Genomic DNA, 19,323 nt, shown 5'->3' with positions numbered 1-19,323 from the left:
TTTGGGTTTCCCTCTTGTACCTCGACACCCCAACCAGTGTCCATCTGCTACTTTCGCTCCCCCTCAAAATGAAAGAACGTGGGCCGGTGGAATTCCCCGGCCTAATTAATGAGCGGACCCTCACAGACGGCCCGAGGTCTCTGGTGTCGGTCTGTCTGTGTGCAGTGGCCTCGCCTCTGGAGGCCCTTTTTATTGAAAAGGGAAATAAATGGACACAATGTGCTAGACAACAGCAGGAAATATCACACACTTTGTTAACCATATAAAACGACGGTTTTAGTTAGGAACTGATATTTTCCTGAAACTTACCCTATGTTCAACTGAATTGAATGAATTAGATTAGGTTGTATTTCATTTGAACATGCATCAGATTACAATTGAATGCATGACACCTACCCCTCCATCTGGTACTTTTACAATCAGTAACTGTTACATTTGTTCACTTCCTGCTTTCCATAATACAGTTGAAGTTTTTTTTTTGTTTTTTTTTGTTTTTTTTAAATAATGTACCTCGTACCTCGTAACAGCCTCATTCTCATTACTACGTGGCTCCGCTGACACACTTTTGCCTGTTCATGTTGCCTCTCGTGTCATCGGGGGCGCTGGGAGGCTGAGGGGCGTCCAGGGTGGGTTGTCGGTGCCGGGCATGTGTGACTGGCACCAGCATAAGAGCGCTTTTCATTTCCCCAAACACAAACTAGCACAGAGCAACGGGCATCAACACATGTCAGGAAATACTTTCTGTGTGATCTCAGCGACTTCATGCTCTCGCGACGCTTGGACGGTGACGCCGAAGTTGTACACCAGTCAGAACAATTTTTGAGAGAGGATCTTTGGTGTTTTTGTAGTAGATCCTGTAAAAAAGCTAAGCGTTCTCATCATAGAGGATCTTTGACTGTTTTTAGCAGTAGGTACTTAAAAAGTGCAGAATCTCTGATTGGTGGTTTTTCACTTTTTTTGTAGCTTGGTCTTTAAAATACAAATCTTCAGAGAGGATCTTTGGAGGTTATTACAAACAGCAAACGGCACAGCTCTCCTGTTTTTATAGAGCATCTTTGGCCAGCATTTTTTGCAAAATAGCAGTTTTCCTGTAATATAGAGGATCTTAGTCTAATATATTTGCAGTGGCGACTTAAAAACACCAGAGTGCTCCTGTCATGTAGAGGATCTTTGACTATAGCTTTTCTGTAGTGGGTCCTTCAAAATAGCACAGCCCTTCTGTCTTAATAGAGGATCTCTTTTTGCAACAGGTCTGAAAAAAAAACACTAGAGGATCTTGGGTGTTTTGGCACTTGGTTATTAAAAACAGCACAGCACTTCTGCCATATAGAGGATCTTTGACTGCATGGTGTCATTTGCAGCAGTGTTTTCTTGCCATATAGTGGATCTTTGATTAGTGGTTTTTGCAATAGCCCGTTTAAAAATAGCAGTTTTCCTGTAATATAGAGGATCTTTGTCTAATATATTTGCAGTGGCGACTTAAAAACACCAGAGCGCTCCTGTCATGTTGAGGATCTTTGACTATAGCTTTTCTGTAGTGGGTCCTTCAAAATAACATCAGTCTTCTGTCTTCATAGAGGATCTCTTTTTGCAACAGGTCTGAAAAAAAAAACACTAGAGGATCTTGGATGTTTTGGGACTGGGTTATTAAAGACAGCACAGCACTCCTGCCATATAGAGGATCTTTGACTGCATGGTGTCATTTGCAGCAGTGTTTTCTTGCCATATAGAGGATCTTTGATTAGTGGTTTTGCAGTATAAGTCCTTAAAAAAGCACAGTACTGATGTCATATAGAGGATCTTTGATTAGTGGCTCTTGTTTTTGCAGTATAGTGTGTATATGTATATAAAATGTGAAGATATGGAGAAGCAAATTATAAATAAAAGTGAAGCATGAGTCCCTCCGACCGTTGTGGTTCCATTACGCCCACTTTAGAGGGTCCACCGTACTTGGACGGTTTGGTGGGAATATACGTGTCGATAACGAGCAGCGCGGCCTTCCAATCATCTCGTCTTACTTGTTCACACGAGTTGGGAGTGCTATTATTTTTTCCAACGTGATCCAATCCCTCTCAGGTTTTCTGAGCTCCATCCATCCATCCATCAGCGGCATACTTCTCGTCTTTTATTGCTTAACCATGTTGACAAACGACCCTTTGTCCACCACTTTGCAAGCTAAGTCGTCATCCGAGCTGCTCCCCATTCAGGCTGCCGATCAGTTGTCTGCAAGCCCACCCATGACGGGGCTACGGAGGGGGCTTTTTCCTGAAGAAGGAGCTTATTTATAATTACCACTCATTAAGCAGAGGTCCTTTAGAAGCCCTTATTAATGAACTTTATTGGCACCGTTCGGTCGCGTTGAGGCCAAAAAGTGCTCTTTGGTTCTGTGTTAATATGATTTGTCTTGGCAAACCAGCAATGCCAAATTTCTCATCCATGTTTTCACTTTGAGGAAAGGTTGAAAGCAATATAACGTAATTACGCTTTGTTACTGCTGTAATTATCAACCATTATTTGCAAGTGTAGTCTCCTGTGGTTGGTCTACTGAGTGGGGAATTGCTTTATTGCAGTTCCATCAACTGACAGAAAACCCTTGCTTCAATTGATTTTTTTTTTTACATTATTTTATGAACTACAATAAAGTGAAATAATATGAAATGGTATTAAATTAAAATGTGAGAACTACAAAATAGAAAATATATATATATATATATCAATAAATAATACAATACATAAAAACACAAACACATACATGAACACAATTTTAATTAGATTACATGGATACATACTTTTATTTAAAGTACATTTTGTGAAACAAAAATACAATTAATTTAAAAACAAAATATTTAATTAAATAAATAGATATAATTAATATATAATAAAAATAAAATTTTAATCTTAAAAGTAAATGTGTAATGTTACAGACTGAAAAATAAAAACACCCAAACACATGTTAATAAAATTAAAAAAATAAATAAATAAAAAAATTAAAAAATTAAAAAAAAAATATATATATATATTGAAAAAGTACAACAAAATGTTGGACATTTCCATTTAAAAATAGTAATTTTAAATTAAATAAATGAAAAACAAACAAATTAAAATGAACACATTTTAGAATAAGTTGATAAATAAATACAAACTAATTTATTTGAACTGAATAAATACATAGTTACAAAAAAATTACAAAAATATATTTTATATAATAAATGTAAAAAAAAAATGGAATTTGTTCCACACACCCCTACGGGATAATCTTTGACCCGAATGTCATCGCCTGCTTTGCTCGATTTACTTTCAAAGCCATCTCTTTAGCCATCATGCTAACGCCACCATGACCAAAAAAAAAAACAATAAAAACGTCTTGCGCCCTCCATCCCGTCCGTGTGGGGTTACCTCCACGCCGTACCTGCTTGTTTGGGTCTGACCCTTGACGACGTGAAGGCTCCTCCAGGCCTGAGCGCTCACGCTTGCGCTCACTGCTCGACTTAAGAAGCGGCACAGAGCTCGCTTTCATTCCACCCGACCAGGCGGGTTGGCGTCCTCTTGAGGAGAACATTTGATCCCCTTGAATTTTGAAAAAAAAAACGTACTCCCTCTTTCTCCCTCTGACCTCCTTTTTGATTCTCTCTTAACCGAGCCTGCGTTGCTTTGCTTTGTTCTGAATGGAGGATGACATTTCAGCTCCGATTGTTTGTGTCAACGTCGGACTATCAATTTGTGCAGGTTAAAAGCAATCCCTTTAATTTCAATCACCTTTGCATTTGTCATTAGATTCTTAATATGTTTTTTTTACACTTTTTGAAACTCAAAATTTTCAAATTTTTGTGAAAATCTGTCAAGCAAACAAAACCTGAGACCGTTCCTCCTTGGCAGAGGTCGCAAACGGCCATCAAATGAACGCCGAGTTCCCACCCGCGCCGTGCTAGACTGACAGTGACAGGAAGTTGATCCCTCACCTGACAACTTCCTCTCATTGAAGCCAAAGCGTGAGGATTTTAAAGGTGGCGTCGACGCTCTTGAGGGGGGCGCGGTGCCGCACGTCTAAACGAACGTTTGTTTGAACAAACGCAGCAGATGTTATTCCCGTGTCACTGAGACTGCTTCTCACTTAAAAAAAAAAAAAAAAAATGCTTCCTCGCTACGGGGGAGAATGACAGGAAGTTGAGAAGATAGCTGATGATGCTCAGTGATGCGACAGCTTCCACCTGTGATACCTGTTTAGACGCAGACTCCTCGCAACAACACGTGGATTTGTTTGACTTCCTCCAGCCTCTCTTGTTGACGCTATAAGCCGCCATGTTTACACACGGCCCCTCTGGGCTGTTTTCACTTTCCAGCAACAAAAATAGCAGTCATACCCCCCCCCACTCTCCTCCTCCTCCTTTCCCTCCAAAAACAACATCTTCTTGTGCCTTGATGAGGATGAGAGGACAACAAGACAAGCTTTGGGGGATTAGAGGCCCTAAACTCCTCTCCACCGTCTGTCTTGAGGAGGTATGACGAGAGTGACGGTAGAGTGATGCTCAGCAAGGATTAGGAGGCCTGTGCCGCCCCGCACCCCCCTTTTTTACTTTGACCTTCCAAGCAGGTCAGATGACAACAGGATAAGCAGCTTCAGCACATTGGAGGTTAATGCTGCTCTGTTGACAGGGACCCCAAAAGTGTCTGAAATATGTCAATCATTTGTCCGACATGGGACAAATCAAGCAAAATCTGTTGTTTACTTGTACACTCGTGTGTCGTATCGTCTTTTTAGGCGTGCGAGTCTTGCTCTTTTGTTGGTTCAACTTGGCCTTTTAAAGCCAAAAACCTCATATTTAGGGGCCTACTTAAGAGGGGCCTATTTAAGGACCTACTTGTCAGAGATTGTTTTCTATGACAGGAGTGCACTGCTGTTTTTAAGGACATAATGCAAAAACACTCGTTGAAGATCCTTTATATATAACAGGACCCCCCCTGCTGCTTTTAGGAACCTGCTTCAAAAACAGCACCCAAAGATCCTCTATTTGACAGGAGTGCATCGCTGATTTTAAGCACTTACTGCAAAAATGCTAGTCGAAGATCCTTTATATATAACAGGACCCCCCTGCTGCTTTTAGGAACCTGCTTCAAAAACAGCACCCTAAGATCCTCTATTTGACAGGGGTGCATCGCTGATTTTAAGCACTTACTTCAAAAACACTAGTCGAAGATCCTTTATATATAACAGGACCCCCTCCCCCCCGCTGCTGCTTTTAGGAACCTGCTTCAAAAACACCACAAAAAAAACACCACTCAAAGATCCTCTAGTTGACAGGAGTGCATTGCTGTTTTTAAGCACTTACTGCACACTAGTCGAAGATCCTTTATATATAACAGAACCCCCCCTTGCTGCTTTTAGGAACCTGCTTCAGAAACACCACAAAAAAAAACACCACTCAAAGATCCTCTACTTGACAGGAGCGTGCCACTGTTTTTAAGCACTAACTGCAAAAACACTAGTCGAAGATCCTGTATAAATAACAGGACCCCCCTGCTGCTTTTTGGAACCTGGTTCAAAAACTATGCTCAACTATACTCCACTTACAGGAGTGCACTGCTATTTTTAGGATCCTGCTTCAAAAACAGCACCCAAAGATCCTCTATTTTATATAACAGGACCCCCCCTGCTGCTTATAGGAACCTGCTTCAGAAACAACACAAAAAAACACCACTCAAAGATCCTCTACTTGACAGGAGCGTGCCGCTGTTTTTAAGCACTTACTGCAAAAACACTAGTCGAAGATCCTTTATATATAACAGGATCCCCCCTGCTGCTTTTAGGAACCTGCTTCAAAAACAGCACCCAAAGATCCTCTATTTGACAGGAGTGCATCACTGTTTTTAAGCACTTACTGCACATTAGTCGAAGAGCCTTCATATATAACAGGACCCCCCCGCTGCTTTTAGGAACCTGCTTCAGAAACAACACAAAAAAACACCACTCAAAGATCCTCTACTTGACAGGAGCGTGCCGCTGTTTTTAAGCACTTACTGCAAAAACACTAGTCGAAGATCCTTTATATATAACAGGACCCCCCTGCTGCTTTTAGGAACCTGCTTCAAAAACAGCACCCAAAGATCCTCTATTTGACAGGAGTGCATCACTGTTTTTAAGCACTTACTGCACATTAGTCGAAGAGCCTTCATATATAACAGGACCCCCCCCCCCCCGCTGCTTTTAGGAACCTGCTTCAGAAACACCTAAAAAACACCACTCAAAGATCCTCTACTTGACAGGAGCGTGCCGCTGTTTTTAAGCACTTACTGCAAAAACACTAGTCGAAGATCCTTTATATATAACAGGACCCCCACTCTGGTGCTGTTACAAACCTGCTTCAAAAACAGCACCCAAAGATCCTCTATTTGACATCACTGTTTTTAAGCACTTACTGCACACTAGTCGAAGATCCTTTATATATAACAGGACCCCCCTGCTGCTTTTAGGAACCTGCTTCAAAAACACCACTCAAAGATCCTCTACTTGACAGGAGCGTGCCGCTGTTTTTAAACACTTACTGCAAAAATGCTAGTCAAAGATCCTTTATATTTAACAGGACCCCCCTGCTGCTTTTAGGAACCTGCTTCAGACACACTCAAAGATCCTCTACTTGACAAGAGTGTGCCGCTGTTTTTAAGCACTTAGTGCAAAAACACTAGTTGAAGATCCTTTATATATAACAGGACCCCCCTGCTGCTTTTAGGAACCTGCTTCAAAAAGCCTTCACCATTGCACAGGAAGATGTAGAGAGGCGAGTGAGCATTAAAAAGAAACGCTGAAGACCCTTCCAAAGTCCATCTTCCTCCATCAGACTTCCTGGCAGACGATGAACCTCCCCCAGGTTGCGTCCTTACAGATTGCCTGGCATGTGACACATTTTACGGAAGGGTGGGTGTGCGAATGGGCGGGCGTCTTGCTTGTTTTTTTTTTTTGTTTGTTGACTTTATTCATTGTTTATTTTCTTTAATGAAGCCATGCCTGGCAGATTGGAGACAACCCATTTCTGTCAGAGGGAGGAAGTAAAGTAGGCTAAACCTCAGGAGGAAGCTCCTCGCTGTAGCTTAAAGCTCGCACGTCGTTATGCGATGAACAAAAGGATGTTTATTACAAGTATTCAACAGTGACATCTCCAAGTGGTTTTTGGACGTGAATTATAATTTACAGTCAAGCCAAAACTGTTGCGTTAAAGTAAATGTTGTGTTTACTTACAGCTGGAAATGACACAATCAAATGGCAAAAAGATGGAAAGAAAAATAGAGGGAATTGCCATATTTCCTCAAATAGCTGACCCGTCTTGCTACCGTTTAGAATTTGTGTATATATTTTTAAGCAAAAAATTAAATGTGATGATAACCATAGAACAGGAAAGTGTAACTTATTAAGTTTATGTATATTTGTGTAATTTTTTTAGCAAAAAATAAAATGTGATGATAACCACAGAACAGGAAAAATGTAACTTATAAAGTTGATATATGTATATTTATGTAATTTTTTTAGCAAACAATAAAATGTGATGATAACCATAGAACAGGAAAATTTTACTTATTGAGTTGATATATGTATATTTGTGTAATTTTTCTTTAGCAAAAAATTTAATGTGATGATAACCATAGAACAGGAAAATTTAACTTATTGAATTGATATATGTATATTTATGTGTTTTTTTTGCAAAAAATAAAATGTGATGATAACCATAGAACAGGAAAATGTAACTTATTGAGTTGATATATGTATATTTATGCAATTTTTTTAGCAAAAAATAAAATGTGATGATAACTATAGAACAGGAAAATATAACTTATTGTGTGATATATGTATATTTATGTAATTTTTTTTTGCAAAAATAAATTGTGACGATAACCATAGAATAGGAAAAATGTAACTGACAGAGTTGATATATGTATATTTGTGTAATATTTTTTAGCAAAAAAAATGTGATAACCATAGAACAGGAAAATTTTACTTATTGAGTTGATATATGTATATTTATGTAATTTTTTTAGCAAAAAAATGAAATGTGATGATAACCATAGAACAGGAAAATGTGATTGAGATATTGAGTTGATATATGTATATTTGTGTAATTTTTTTTAGCAAAAAATAAAATGTGATGATAACCATAGAACGGGAAAATGTAACTTATTTAGTTGATATATTTGTGTAATTTTTTAGCAAAAAAAAAATACAATGTGATGATAACCATAGAACAGGAAAATTTTACTTATTGATATATGCATATACATTTATCATAAATCTTGTACTTATTAGGAATAAATGTCTAAATAATAATAACGATGATGCCGAAATGCCTCTTGCTCTCTGCAGTTGAGTAAATAGAAATTTGAGGAAATGGAATGCTGGCTCTGTATTAAATATGAAGTCAACATTCGTGTTTGACTTTGGAGATTCTGGTATCAAGGCCTCCTCTCAAATATTTGCCTGTTACTCTCTGCAGTTGAGCACTATTTGAGGCCATATTGGAGGACATATGAAGGGTTATGAATCCCTGCTCTGTATGAACTATAAAACACTCCCCCACATAATGACCCAGCATGCAGAGTTAGTGTTATTGTTCATTTTAATGAGTTACCGTGAAGCCTCTACCCTTTTCTTCTCCGACAAAATGCATCCATGTTCCCCAAAACGTCTCATCACGCACTTCTTCAAGCTGGGGGGGGACGGGGACCCTGCACCACATCGCCTCAGGACACGATCCCCCTCCCCGCCCACCCGAGCATTCATCTAAATACGAGGACAGGCTCTCCTCGCAGTGATGCCGCCCTCCCCAGGTAGCGAGGTGGCAGCTGTTCTCCGCTTCAAAGAATCAAAACTGAAAAATAGATGGAGATAAATCATTGAGCTTTTGTTCCACGATGCCACAGAGCCGCGATCACAAATCCCTTTTTTTTCCACTGCCTTTGTTCCCCCCCCCGAGTGACGCAGTGTGGATGTGTGACTTCCTCTGCAGGTTGTTTGTGCATCGCCGTCACTCGGAGGCCTCAAATAGGGAACGACACGGCTGTCATGCTCCCTTTTAGGGAAGTTTAGCGGCGACATTGTGCAAAGATTGCCCATTTGAAGTCTACTGTACTGTTGCGTAGCTTAAAAAAAGTCATATTTAAATAGATTGATGACATTTGAATTGAAGACAATCTCTCTCAGCATAATCTTGCCGTCACTTTATGGAGATATGATGGATTGCACTACCTGGCAACATGAGGACGCCATTTATTCCATGCCCTATATTTGGACTGCTGTAGGGGGGGGTATTAAATAGAATCATAGAATTATGAGAGAATTCAGATATTTAATTGGATTACTGTTATGAAATATTTTGACTGATTCTTGTTTTCTTTTTTCACAATTATTTAGACTTTATTCTGATGCTAATGTAAATTAATCAGACTATTTAAAAATAAAAAATTTATACATTTATTATTTTTAAATAGTCTGATTATTCTGATACTGAGACTATTTAAAAATAAATAATTTATGCCTGTATTTATAATTTTTTTATTTTAATTTTATTTTATTTAAATAAATAATTTATACCTATATGAATAATTTTTTTTATTTTTAAATAGTCTGATTAATTTACATCAGTATCAGAATAGCAAATTTTTGGAATAATATGACTTTGGCCTTACAATTATGAATATTATTATTATGTTTTTACTCATAAGATTCCATCTTTATTCTTCTGATATATACACAACATAAAATTGCAATTTTTTTCCCTCATAAAGTGATGCCTTTATTCTTATATTATTAATAATATTATTAATTATTCTTATTAATTATTAATATATTATATATTTTAATTATTAACTAATTAATGTATTATTAATAATTATTAACATTATATCTAATTATTAAATAAATATTATATATTATTTAATTATTATTAATAATAATAATACTCAGACTTTATTTTGGGTAAAATTAGTACAATTAAAATAAAGTAAAAAGTCCAAATTGTGACTTTTTTTCCGCATGAAATGAAGCCATTATTGTCCTAATATATGCTATATTATATTATATATAATATATGCTAAATTGCTTATTTTTTTGTTATCACTCATGATATTGTGTGTGTGTGTGTATGGACGTGACATTTTCTCAAATAGTTGATTAAAAAAATCAAAGGCAAGGAATATTATGTATGGGGTTCCGCAAGGGTCAGTATTAGGCATTTTAAATCTTTACTTATTTCTTATAAAATGACGCTATTATTGCATCTCTTATTGCGAATTTGTGAAATTTCTTATATTATTTTCTCAGCAAACTTGTGAGATTACACATAAATTAAATTGTGTTTTTTTTTCACTTATTTCTGTGAATTGATTATGTTCATTCATTTATTTATCATATATTATGATGAATTAAAATGATTCCTTGTCACTGTTATTTCACATGTAGTAGAAAATTAATTAGAGCGTGTTCATTCTACTCCTTTTCTCAGATTCTTATATGGCTTTTTTATGCTCCGGAGCTCTGAAGTCCTTTAAAGTGACACAATGCAAATAGAGAAACAATAAAGGAGACTTTATGAAATTAGATATTGCGGTAATGCATAAGTTGACGTGAAAAGGCTCCGGTGGAGATTCTTTGTTCAGCGGGAGCCGACGAAGGTGGGATGATAATTGAAAAGCCAATAATTCAATGATTCCAGCTGGCATGAAGAATCTTTTATTATTTTGTCTTCAGAATAACAATAGCGCGGGCGTATGAAGATCAAAGCCGGCGTGCTAATAATGTGAGGCGAGGAGAAGCTAGGCGGGGGGGGGGGGGGGGGGGGTCTTTTGCAGCATGTCAGTCAAACACTTTCAAATGGTGTCTAATTCCACTCGCTCTGTTTTCCACTTCAATGGCGCCTGGCCGGGCCTGCCAGCGCACAAAACTGTCTCTAATCTATTCTTCGGCGTTCCGAGCTTAAAGTTCATGTTCCGTCGTGTCCGTTTCATGATTACATCCGCGACTACTTTTAACCGCCTCGTCTTACATTCTCGCTACATTTGTAAAGATGAGTCGCTTTAAACAGCTTTGTCTGCCGATATACGCGTTTATTTCATTTCTTGATTGGCATCCAGGTGACTTACACATCTGGCTTTTTAAGCATGACTCATCGCCAGATTGTCCCTCATTCCTCGCCACACAACCTACAATGCGTTGTGTCCCTGTTTTTTGTTTTTTGGTGCCTAATTTTTGGTTCTAGTTTTTTTTTTCTTGTTTACAATTTACCCTACTGTGAATTTTTTTGTGACTAAAAGTTTCTCTACGTCTTGGGTTGCAGATCGAGCTAACTTGTTAGCCTCTTAGATCGACTTATTATAAAGATAAAGGATTTCAAACCGAGTGGAGAATGAGGGTAAACAAGACAAAAATGTACCACTTCCACAATGAACGCGAGGAAAACTCCGCCATGGCATCTTCACGAGGCTCTGCTTGCTCAATAACTTATAATAACTTATAATTTGTCTTTCAAGATTTTTTTAAACTATTGATAGGTCACAGTCAACCATGACACAGCAATTATTTATTAATTAAATACTATTATTTGAAAAACAGCAATATAGTAGGAGCGATATTTGAAACACTATATAGTGAAGGATTACTGTATCTGGAAACAAAATGTTTTTTTCTTGTATCAGAAAACACACAAAAAAATTGTCTCATGGTAATAAACTTGCAATATTTCCAAAGCAATGTCATATTTGTACAAGAAAAAAAAATATTATAATCAATATTGTCAAAATAGAGTGAGATTTTACTAGCAATATTGCTAGAACACACAAAAGTTGTATTATGATGAGATGTGTCAGAATGTCATGCAAAAAAAAATAATTATCACCAAAATAATTGAATATTTTTATGAGAAAAGTAACTTCTAAACAAACACACTTGCAATCCAACCGGGAAAAAAGGTAGTTTTTTACTGGAAAATTTGCAAAACTTCTAAATTAAACATTAAACATTTACAAGAGAAAAATCCCTGTTAATGTTAAAAATAAACAATAGCAACAGTACGACAATACAATGCATTCGTATGAGTTAAAATATTCATTCATTTTCTACCGCTTATCGTCACAAGGGTCACGGGGTGCTGGAGCCTATCCCAGCTGTCTTCGGGCGAGAGGCCGGGTACACCCTGGACTGGTCGCCAGCCAATCACAGGGCACATATAGACAAACAACCATTCACACTCACATTCATACCTATGGATAATTTGGAGTCGCTAATTAACCTAGCATGTTTTTGGAATGTGGGAGGAAACCGGAGTACCCGGAGAAAACCCACACATGCACAGGGAGAACATGCAAACTCCACACAGAGATGGCCGAGGGTGGAATTGAACCCTTGGTCTCCTAGCTGTGAGGTCTGCGTGCTAATCACTCGACCACCGTGCCGCCTTGTAGAGAAATTTCATTTCAAGAAATTGACATCAGAGATTCTCGGAAACTACAAGGCATATCATTATAAGCAGCTGGTGGCAAATCTCATAGCCATACAAAGCTGCAAAATCAAAATTTCTTGATATTTTCCTGAAACTCACCTATGTTTCATTGCTGATCACTAACGAATAGAAAAAGGTAGAAACAATTTTTTTTTTGTGATGAAGGACTTGGAGTCTAATCTTTCTTTTGGTAGGTCTCGTGTTTATATAGCCATTGAACACAATAATCTGTGTGTCTTGAAAAATCAGTGAGATTGAATGGGTTCATATGTAGGTGACATTATTTTTTTAGGTACATCCTATCACATGCATTCTTAGCTTGTGGACGATGGGGCAGAATCTAAAAAGAAATTGCATTTTTTCCGTGCACGTTAGCAACATTGCTGTATAGCAGCATATAGTATAATGCAGCTATAGCGCCAAAAAAAAACGAAAAAAAAAAAGCGCTTCATCTTGTGTGCTCCTGTTCTTTGCAACAGTAAACAAGCGGCGAGTTATTTTAGAAATGAAGCAATTAAGCAGATCCAAAACGAACACCAGCAGCACGTGGCTGGCGATGTCATTTGCATGCCTTTGAATAACTCCTCTCTAAGGGGAGACTTCCCTCACATGGAATTCTCCATGCCATGCACTCTTCTTGTTTTTAACAAACAAACAAAACCACCCTGACTTGCTTCAGCTGCCCCATAACAAACAAAAAAAAAAATGCATCCTAGCGTCTGTTCTGCCAGTAAGAAGAGTGACGATCATCACATAAACAGCAAGCGTCTCTGCTTGATTGGAGCTTTTGTTTTCATCTTAATTAGCGGCGTCGTCCATCACGCTGATGGCCTCTCTATTCACGCCGCTGATTGCGAACATGACAAATGAATGTGGGAATAAATGCGGCGTCAGCCTTGAGGAGGGAGATGGATGTTCTCTCGGCAGGAAGTAGAATCACGCAGACATACTGGTCTCGGGAGTCGAGCGCTACAGTGGAACCGGTTTAAGACCGCTTTATGTCAAGTACTCGTCAAGTGCACGGCATACAGTACATGGTCCGCCACTTTTGTCTACATATATTTAGAAATGCAGTTTGGTTCATGTCGACAACCGCTTATGTTGACATCAGTCAACCAGTCAGCCTCCATTCTTTTCTGCCTTTGGGTCATATTAGTTAATGATATATTAGTATTTTGGCTGTTTATTATTATTTATTTGTATTTTTTGCCTGTGGTTTTAACAATAAGACTTTATTTATTGCAAGTATATGCTCATAAAGTGCAATGGAATTTTTATTTGGGTCATATTTTAACTCTGCACGGCTGACAAGCGGTTAGCGCAGGCCTCACAGCTAGGAAACCCGAGTTCGGACCTCCAAAACCACACCACCCAAAAGTGGGACAATGTGGGGTTCGACCCGTCTCAATTCAACTCAAACGTTGAAACTCGACTTTCATGAAACCATGTGAAATGTCCAGCAGTAATATAAAAAGACCACTAGGGGATAGTGTTGTGTCTTTGACTAATGAGCAGTTTTACTTTTTTTAGTTTTATTTAGTTTTACTATAAAGTAATTAAATTGGTTAAAGTAGTACAATATTACGGGCTACACGGCGACTGAGTGGTTAGTGCGCAGGACTCACAGCTAGGAGACCCGAGTTCGGACCTCCAAAACCACACCACGCAAAAGTGGGACAATGTGGGGTTCGACCCGTCTCAATTCAACTCAAATGTTGAAACTCGACTTTCATGAAACCATGTGAAATGTCTTCTCAGTTCATATCCAGCAGTAATATAAAAAGACCACTAGGGGATAGTGTTGTGTCTTTGAGTAATGAGCAGTTTTACTTTTTTTTAGTTTTATTTAGTTTTACTATGAAGTAATTGAATTAGTTAAAGTAGTACAATTTTACAGGCTGCATGGCGACCGAGTGGTTAGTGCGCAGGACTCACAGCTAGGAGACCCGAGTTCGGAACTCCAAAACCACACCACTCAAAAGTGGGACAATGTGGGGTTCGACCCGTCTCAATTCAACTCAAACGTTGAAACTCGACTTTCATGAAACCATGTGAAATGTCTTCTCAGTTCATATCCAGCAGTAATATAAAAAGACCACTAGGGGATAGTGTTGTGTCTTTGACTAATGAGCAGTTTTACTTTTTTTAGTTTTATTTAGTTTTACTATAAAGTAATTAAATTGGTTAAAGTAGTACAATTTTACGGGCTACATGGCGACCGAGTGGTTAGTGCGCAGGACTCACAGCTAGGAGACCCGAGTTCGGACCTCCAAAACCACACCACGCAAAAGTGGGACAATGTGGGGTTCGACCCGTCTCAATTCAACTCAAATGTTGAAACTCGACTTTCATGAAACCATGTGAAATGTCTTCTCAGTTCATATCCAGCAGTAATATAAAAAGACCACTAGGGGATAGTGTTGTGTCTTTGACTAATGAGCAGTTTTACTTTTTTTTAGTTTTATTTAGTTTTACTATAAAGTAATTAAATTAGTTAAAGTAGTACAATTTTACGGGCTGCATGGCGACTGAGTGGTTAGTGCGCAGGACTCACAGCTAGGAGACCCGAGTTCGGACCTCCAAAACCACACCACCCAAAAGTGGGACAATGTGGGGTTCGACCCGTCTCAATTCAACTCAAACGTTGAAACTCGACTTTCATGAAACCATGTGAAATGTCTTCTCAGTTCATATCCAGCAGTAATATAAAAAGACCACTAGGGGATAGTGTTGTGTCTTTGAGTAATGAGCAGTTTTACTTTTTTTAGTTTTATTTAGTTTTACTATAAAGTAATTAAATTAGTTAAAGTAGTACAATTTTACGGGCTACATGGCGACCGAGTGGTTAGTGCGCAGGACTCACAGCTAGGAGACCCGAGTTCGGACCTCCAAAACCACACCACTCAAAAGTGGGACAATGTGGGGTTCGACCCGTCTCAATTCAACTCAAACGTTGAAACTCGACTCTCATGAAACCATGTGAAATGTCTTCTCAGTTCATATCCAGCAGTAATATAAAAAAGACCACTAGGGGATAGTGTTGTGTCTTTGAGTAATGAGCAGTTTTACTTTTTTTTAGTTTTATTTAGTTTTACTATAAAGTAATTAAATTAGTTAAAGTAGTACAATATTACGGGCTGCACGGCGACTGAGTGGTTAGTGCGCAGGACTCACAGCTAGGAGACCCGAGTTCAGACCTCCAAAACCACACCACCCAAAAGTGGGACAATGTGGGGTTCGACCCGTCTCAATTCAACTCAGACGTTGAAACTCGACTCTCATGAAACCATGTGAAATGTCTTCTCAGTTCATATCCAGCAGTAATATAAAAAAGACCACTAGGGAATAGTGTTGTGTCTTTGAGTAATGAGCAGTTTTACTTTTTTTTAGTTTTATTTAGTTTTACTATGAAGTAATTGAATTAGTTAAAGTAGTACAATTTTACGGGCTGCATGGCGACCGAGTGGTTAGCGCGCAGGCCTCACAGCTAGGAGACCCGAGTTTGATTCCACTCTCGGCCATCTCTGTGTGGAGTTTGCATGTTCTCGCCGCGCATGCGTGGGTTTTCTCCGGGTCATGATAATAAAGTTTATATTAATATGAGCAAATAACACTGGAATCATCTTGCTTGTAGACCAGTGTTATTTGTATAAACTTTATTATCATAAAATAATATTATGATTTTACACTATTAAAATTCTGACTTTTAAAATGACTTTTGCAGTGTAAGTCGGACTATTTTAACTTTTTTCAGGCAAAATTATGACATTATTCTTGTATTTTTGCTACACTTTTATTCTCATAATTATTATTTTACTACCATAGTACTGGTATTGTGTTTTCCAGATGCAAACACAGACTGGATTTCACCATGTAGGATAATAAATGTATTAAAAAAAAAAAAAAAAGCTAATGCCAACATACCACAAAGCTACGTATGCAGGATGTGAGAAGGTGTTGACATGAAGGTTGAAGCCAACGTAGCAGAAAGGGTGGAGGGGGCGGAGGCACTGATGGAAGTTCATCACACGGGTTGGATGCAGAAAAGCTGTATTGCATTACTAAAAAATAAGTACAAAAAAAAAAAAAAATCCGTAGCGGCATATCAGTGGAAGTGAGCCATGCGTGACCACGCCTGTCGTTCCTTTTAAACATGCAGCAATGCCAGCAAGGAACCGTCAGCGTTTTTTTTTTTTTTTTTTTTTTTAAATCATTGAAAAGAATCAATTATTGTCCATGCAACAGTGGGCAGCCGAGCGTGTAACACATGACAGATCTACGCACTTTCACTTTGCGGAGTCTAAAGCATGCATTTGCTCTATCTTTTGTCAGAGGGAGCGGCTAGAGCAAACATAATTCAATGCTAATACACAGCACATATATTACGAGAAGCTTCTTTGTCATATTTCATCACAGGAGATTGATTTTTTTTTTTAGCTTTTCAATCACAGCTCCTGCACCACAGGTTGTAATATTGCTTTAGTTTACATTTTTTTAACAGGATTTTTGTTGTTTAAACATATTGTCATATATCCTATTGATAAATTGGTATATGAATGTATACATTATCCATGTATGTGTACATACATATATATATACATTAAAAGGCAACAAGAATTGCATCCAATCTCCACCTTTTTGGCTCTTTTGGTCAGGGTGGGTTGCATTATGGAGGGATTTTTACAGCTTTCTATAAAGCTATAATAATAGACTATAAAGTTACAATATTGCAAGATTATTGGTTTATTTTTGTCATATATAGTTTTTTGTAATATTACGATTTTATGTTAGTAAAATTCTGATAATTTTCATAATAAAATGATTTATATTACAATGCATTATCACAGTTTTACGACAGATTTTTTATTGTGTCTTATTATGTTTTGACGCAAAAACAATGCAGTACTATGAAAATGACAATTTTGACAATTTTGTCAAAATTTCAATATTGAACAAAGCAAAAAAAATTGAAATTTTTTACATTTTTTTGAATTTTTTTGACATTTTTTGACAATTTTGTCAAAATTTCAATATTGAACAAAGCAAACATTTTGACATTTTTTTTATTTTTTGACAATTTTGTCAAAATTTCAATATTGAACACAGCTAAATTTTGACATTTTTGATATTTTTTTGAAATTTTTTGAAATTTTTTGAAATTTTTTGACAATTTTGTAAAAATTTCAATATTGAACAAAGCAAACATTTTGACATTTTTTTAATTTTTTGACAATTTTGTCAAAATTTCAATACTGAACACAGCTAAATTTTGACATTTTTGATATTTTTTGGACAATTTTTGACAATTTTAATTAAAGGACGTAACAATTTTAAAAGAATCAGGTTAGTATGGTCTTGTTGTGGACTAGTGTGGGTTAAAAGTAATTTTTTGGTCCGTGTCGGCCCCTGCGCCACAGTCTTAACACCCTAATGTACAAAGATACCGATGTGTAAGATGATGTGAAAATCATTTTACAGAAGAAAAATGCAATTTTAAAGTAACTAACCACTAAAAAATTCACTCGGGAAAAAAAATCCAACAGGAAGTCAACAGACCAGATGTGACTATGTCAAAACTATTTTCCTGTATTAATCTAAGCCTTTCAAAATAACCCCAATATTGCCTAAATATTCTTATTATGTACATCACATAACCTGCTTTGCTTCCAATCATCCCACAAGCCCCTCACTCGGGCTTGATGTCAGCGGCGACATGCGTAATCCCCGTGTTCCACTGACTAACGCATCATGAAAAGAACACAAAAATAAAAAAACATCATCTCAAGTCCCTCGGTCGCAAATCTCTTTTTTCGTGTTCTCTCTGAGTGGACAAGCCGTGTTATTTATTTAGGAACAAGGGCCCGGGACACGGATCAGAGCTCCCGCTAAGGACTTCCTAAGGACGGAATTGCTGTTTTCTCATCGTATTCGGTGTATACACGCTGTAAACCAGCATCGCTTGGGCCCGAGGCCTTTGTTAACACTTGTTTATTGGGCCTTCTCTCCATCAGACACACTCGTACAATATTGATCGCTACACATTTTCTGACATTGCTGCGACAACAACCTTGGAAAAAAAAAATGAAGGGGGTATTAAAAGAGAAAGATGGCTAGTTTTCTGTTCGCTACATTATTGCATACTGCAAAAGTCGTTAAAGATCCTCGTGCTGTTTTTATGGACCTACCAAAAAAGGCTACTTAAAGATTGACTATAATAAAACTGCTGTTTTTAGGGCCCGAGAGTCAGAGATCCTCTATTATGACAGGAGCGCATTAGTATTTTTCAGGACTTGCTGAAAAAATGTGAGTTAAACACAACAAGGGCCAATTATAAAAATGCTAGTCAAAGATCCTTTATTTGACAGCTGCTGTTTTTCGGAGTGGTTAGTACGCAGGCCAAGTAGAATTGCAAGGTTTATAGCGTGTGGCTCTTTAACTTTGGTGGGCGCGTCTTACATTTCAAGTGTGCTCAATCCGGAATTTTAGGTCATTTGAAACGGCGGTCGAGTGGTTAGCGCAGAGAACTTACAACTAGGAGACCCGAGTTCGATTCCACCCTCGGTCATCTCTGTGTGGAGTTTGCATGTTCTCCCCGTGCATGTGTGGGTTTTCTCCGGTTTCCTCCCACATTCCAAAAACATGCTAGGTTAATTAGCGACTCCAAATTGTCCATAGGTATGAATGTGAGTGTGAATGGTTGTTTGTCTATATGTGCCCTGTGATTGGCTGGCGACCAGTTTAGGGTGTACCCCGCCTCTCGCCTGAAGACAGCTGGGATAGGCTCCAGCACCCCTGAGACTTTCGTAGTTAAGGACCTACTGTAAAAACACTAGTCATAGATTGTCTA

This window comes from Doryrhamphus excisus, linkage group LG13 (assembly GCF_037039965.1).
Source record: "Doryrhamphus excisus strain RoL-2023G ecotype Guam linkage group LG13, RoL_Dexc_Guam_v1.1, whole genome shotgun sequence".
Classification (NCBI taxonomy): Eukaryota; Metazoa; Chordata; class Actinopteri; order Syngnathiformes; family Syngnathidae; genus Doryrhamphus; species Doryrhamphus excisus.
This window is presented reverse-complemented; position numbering follows the sequence as displayed.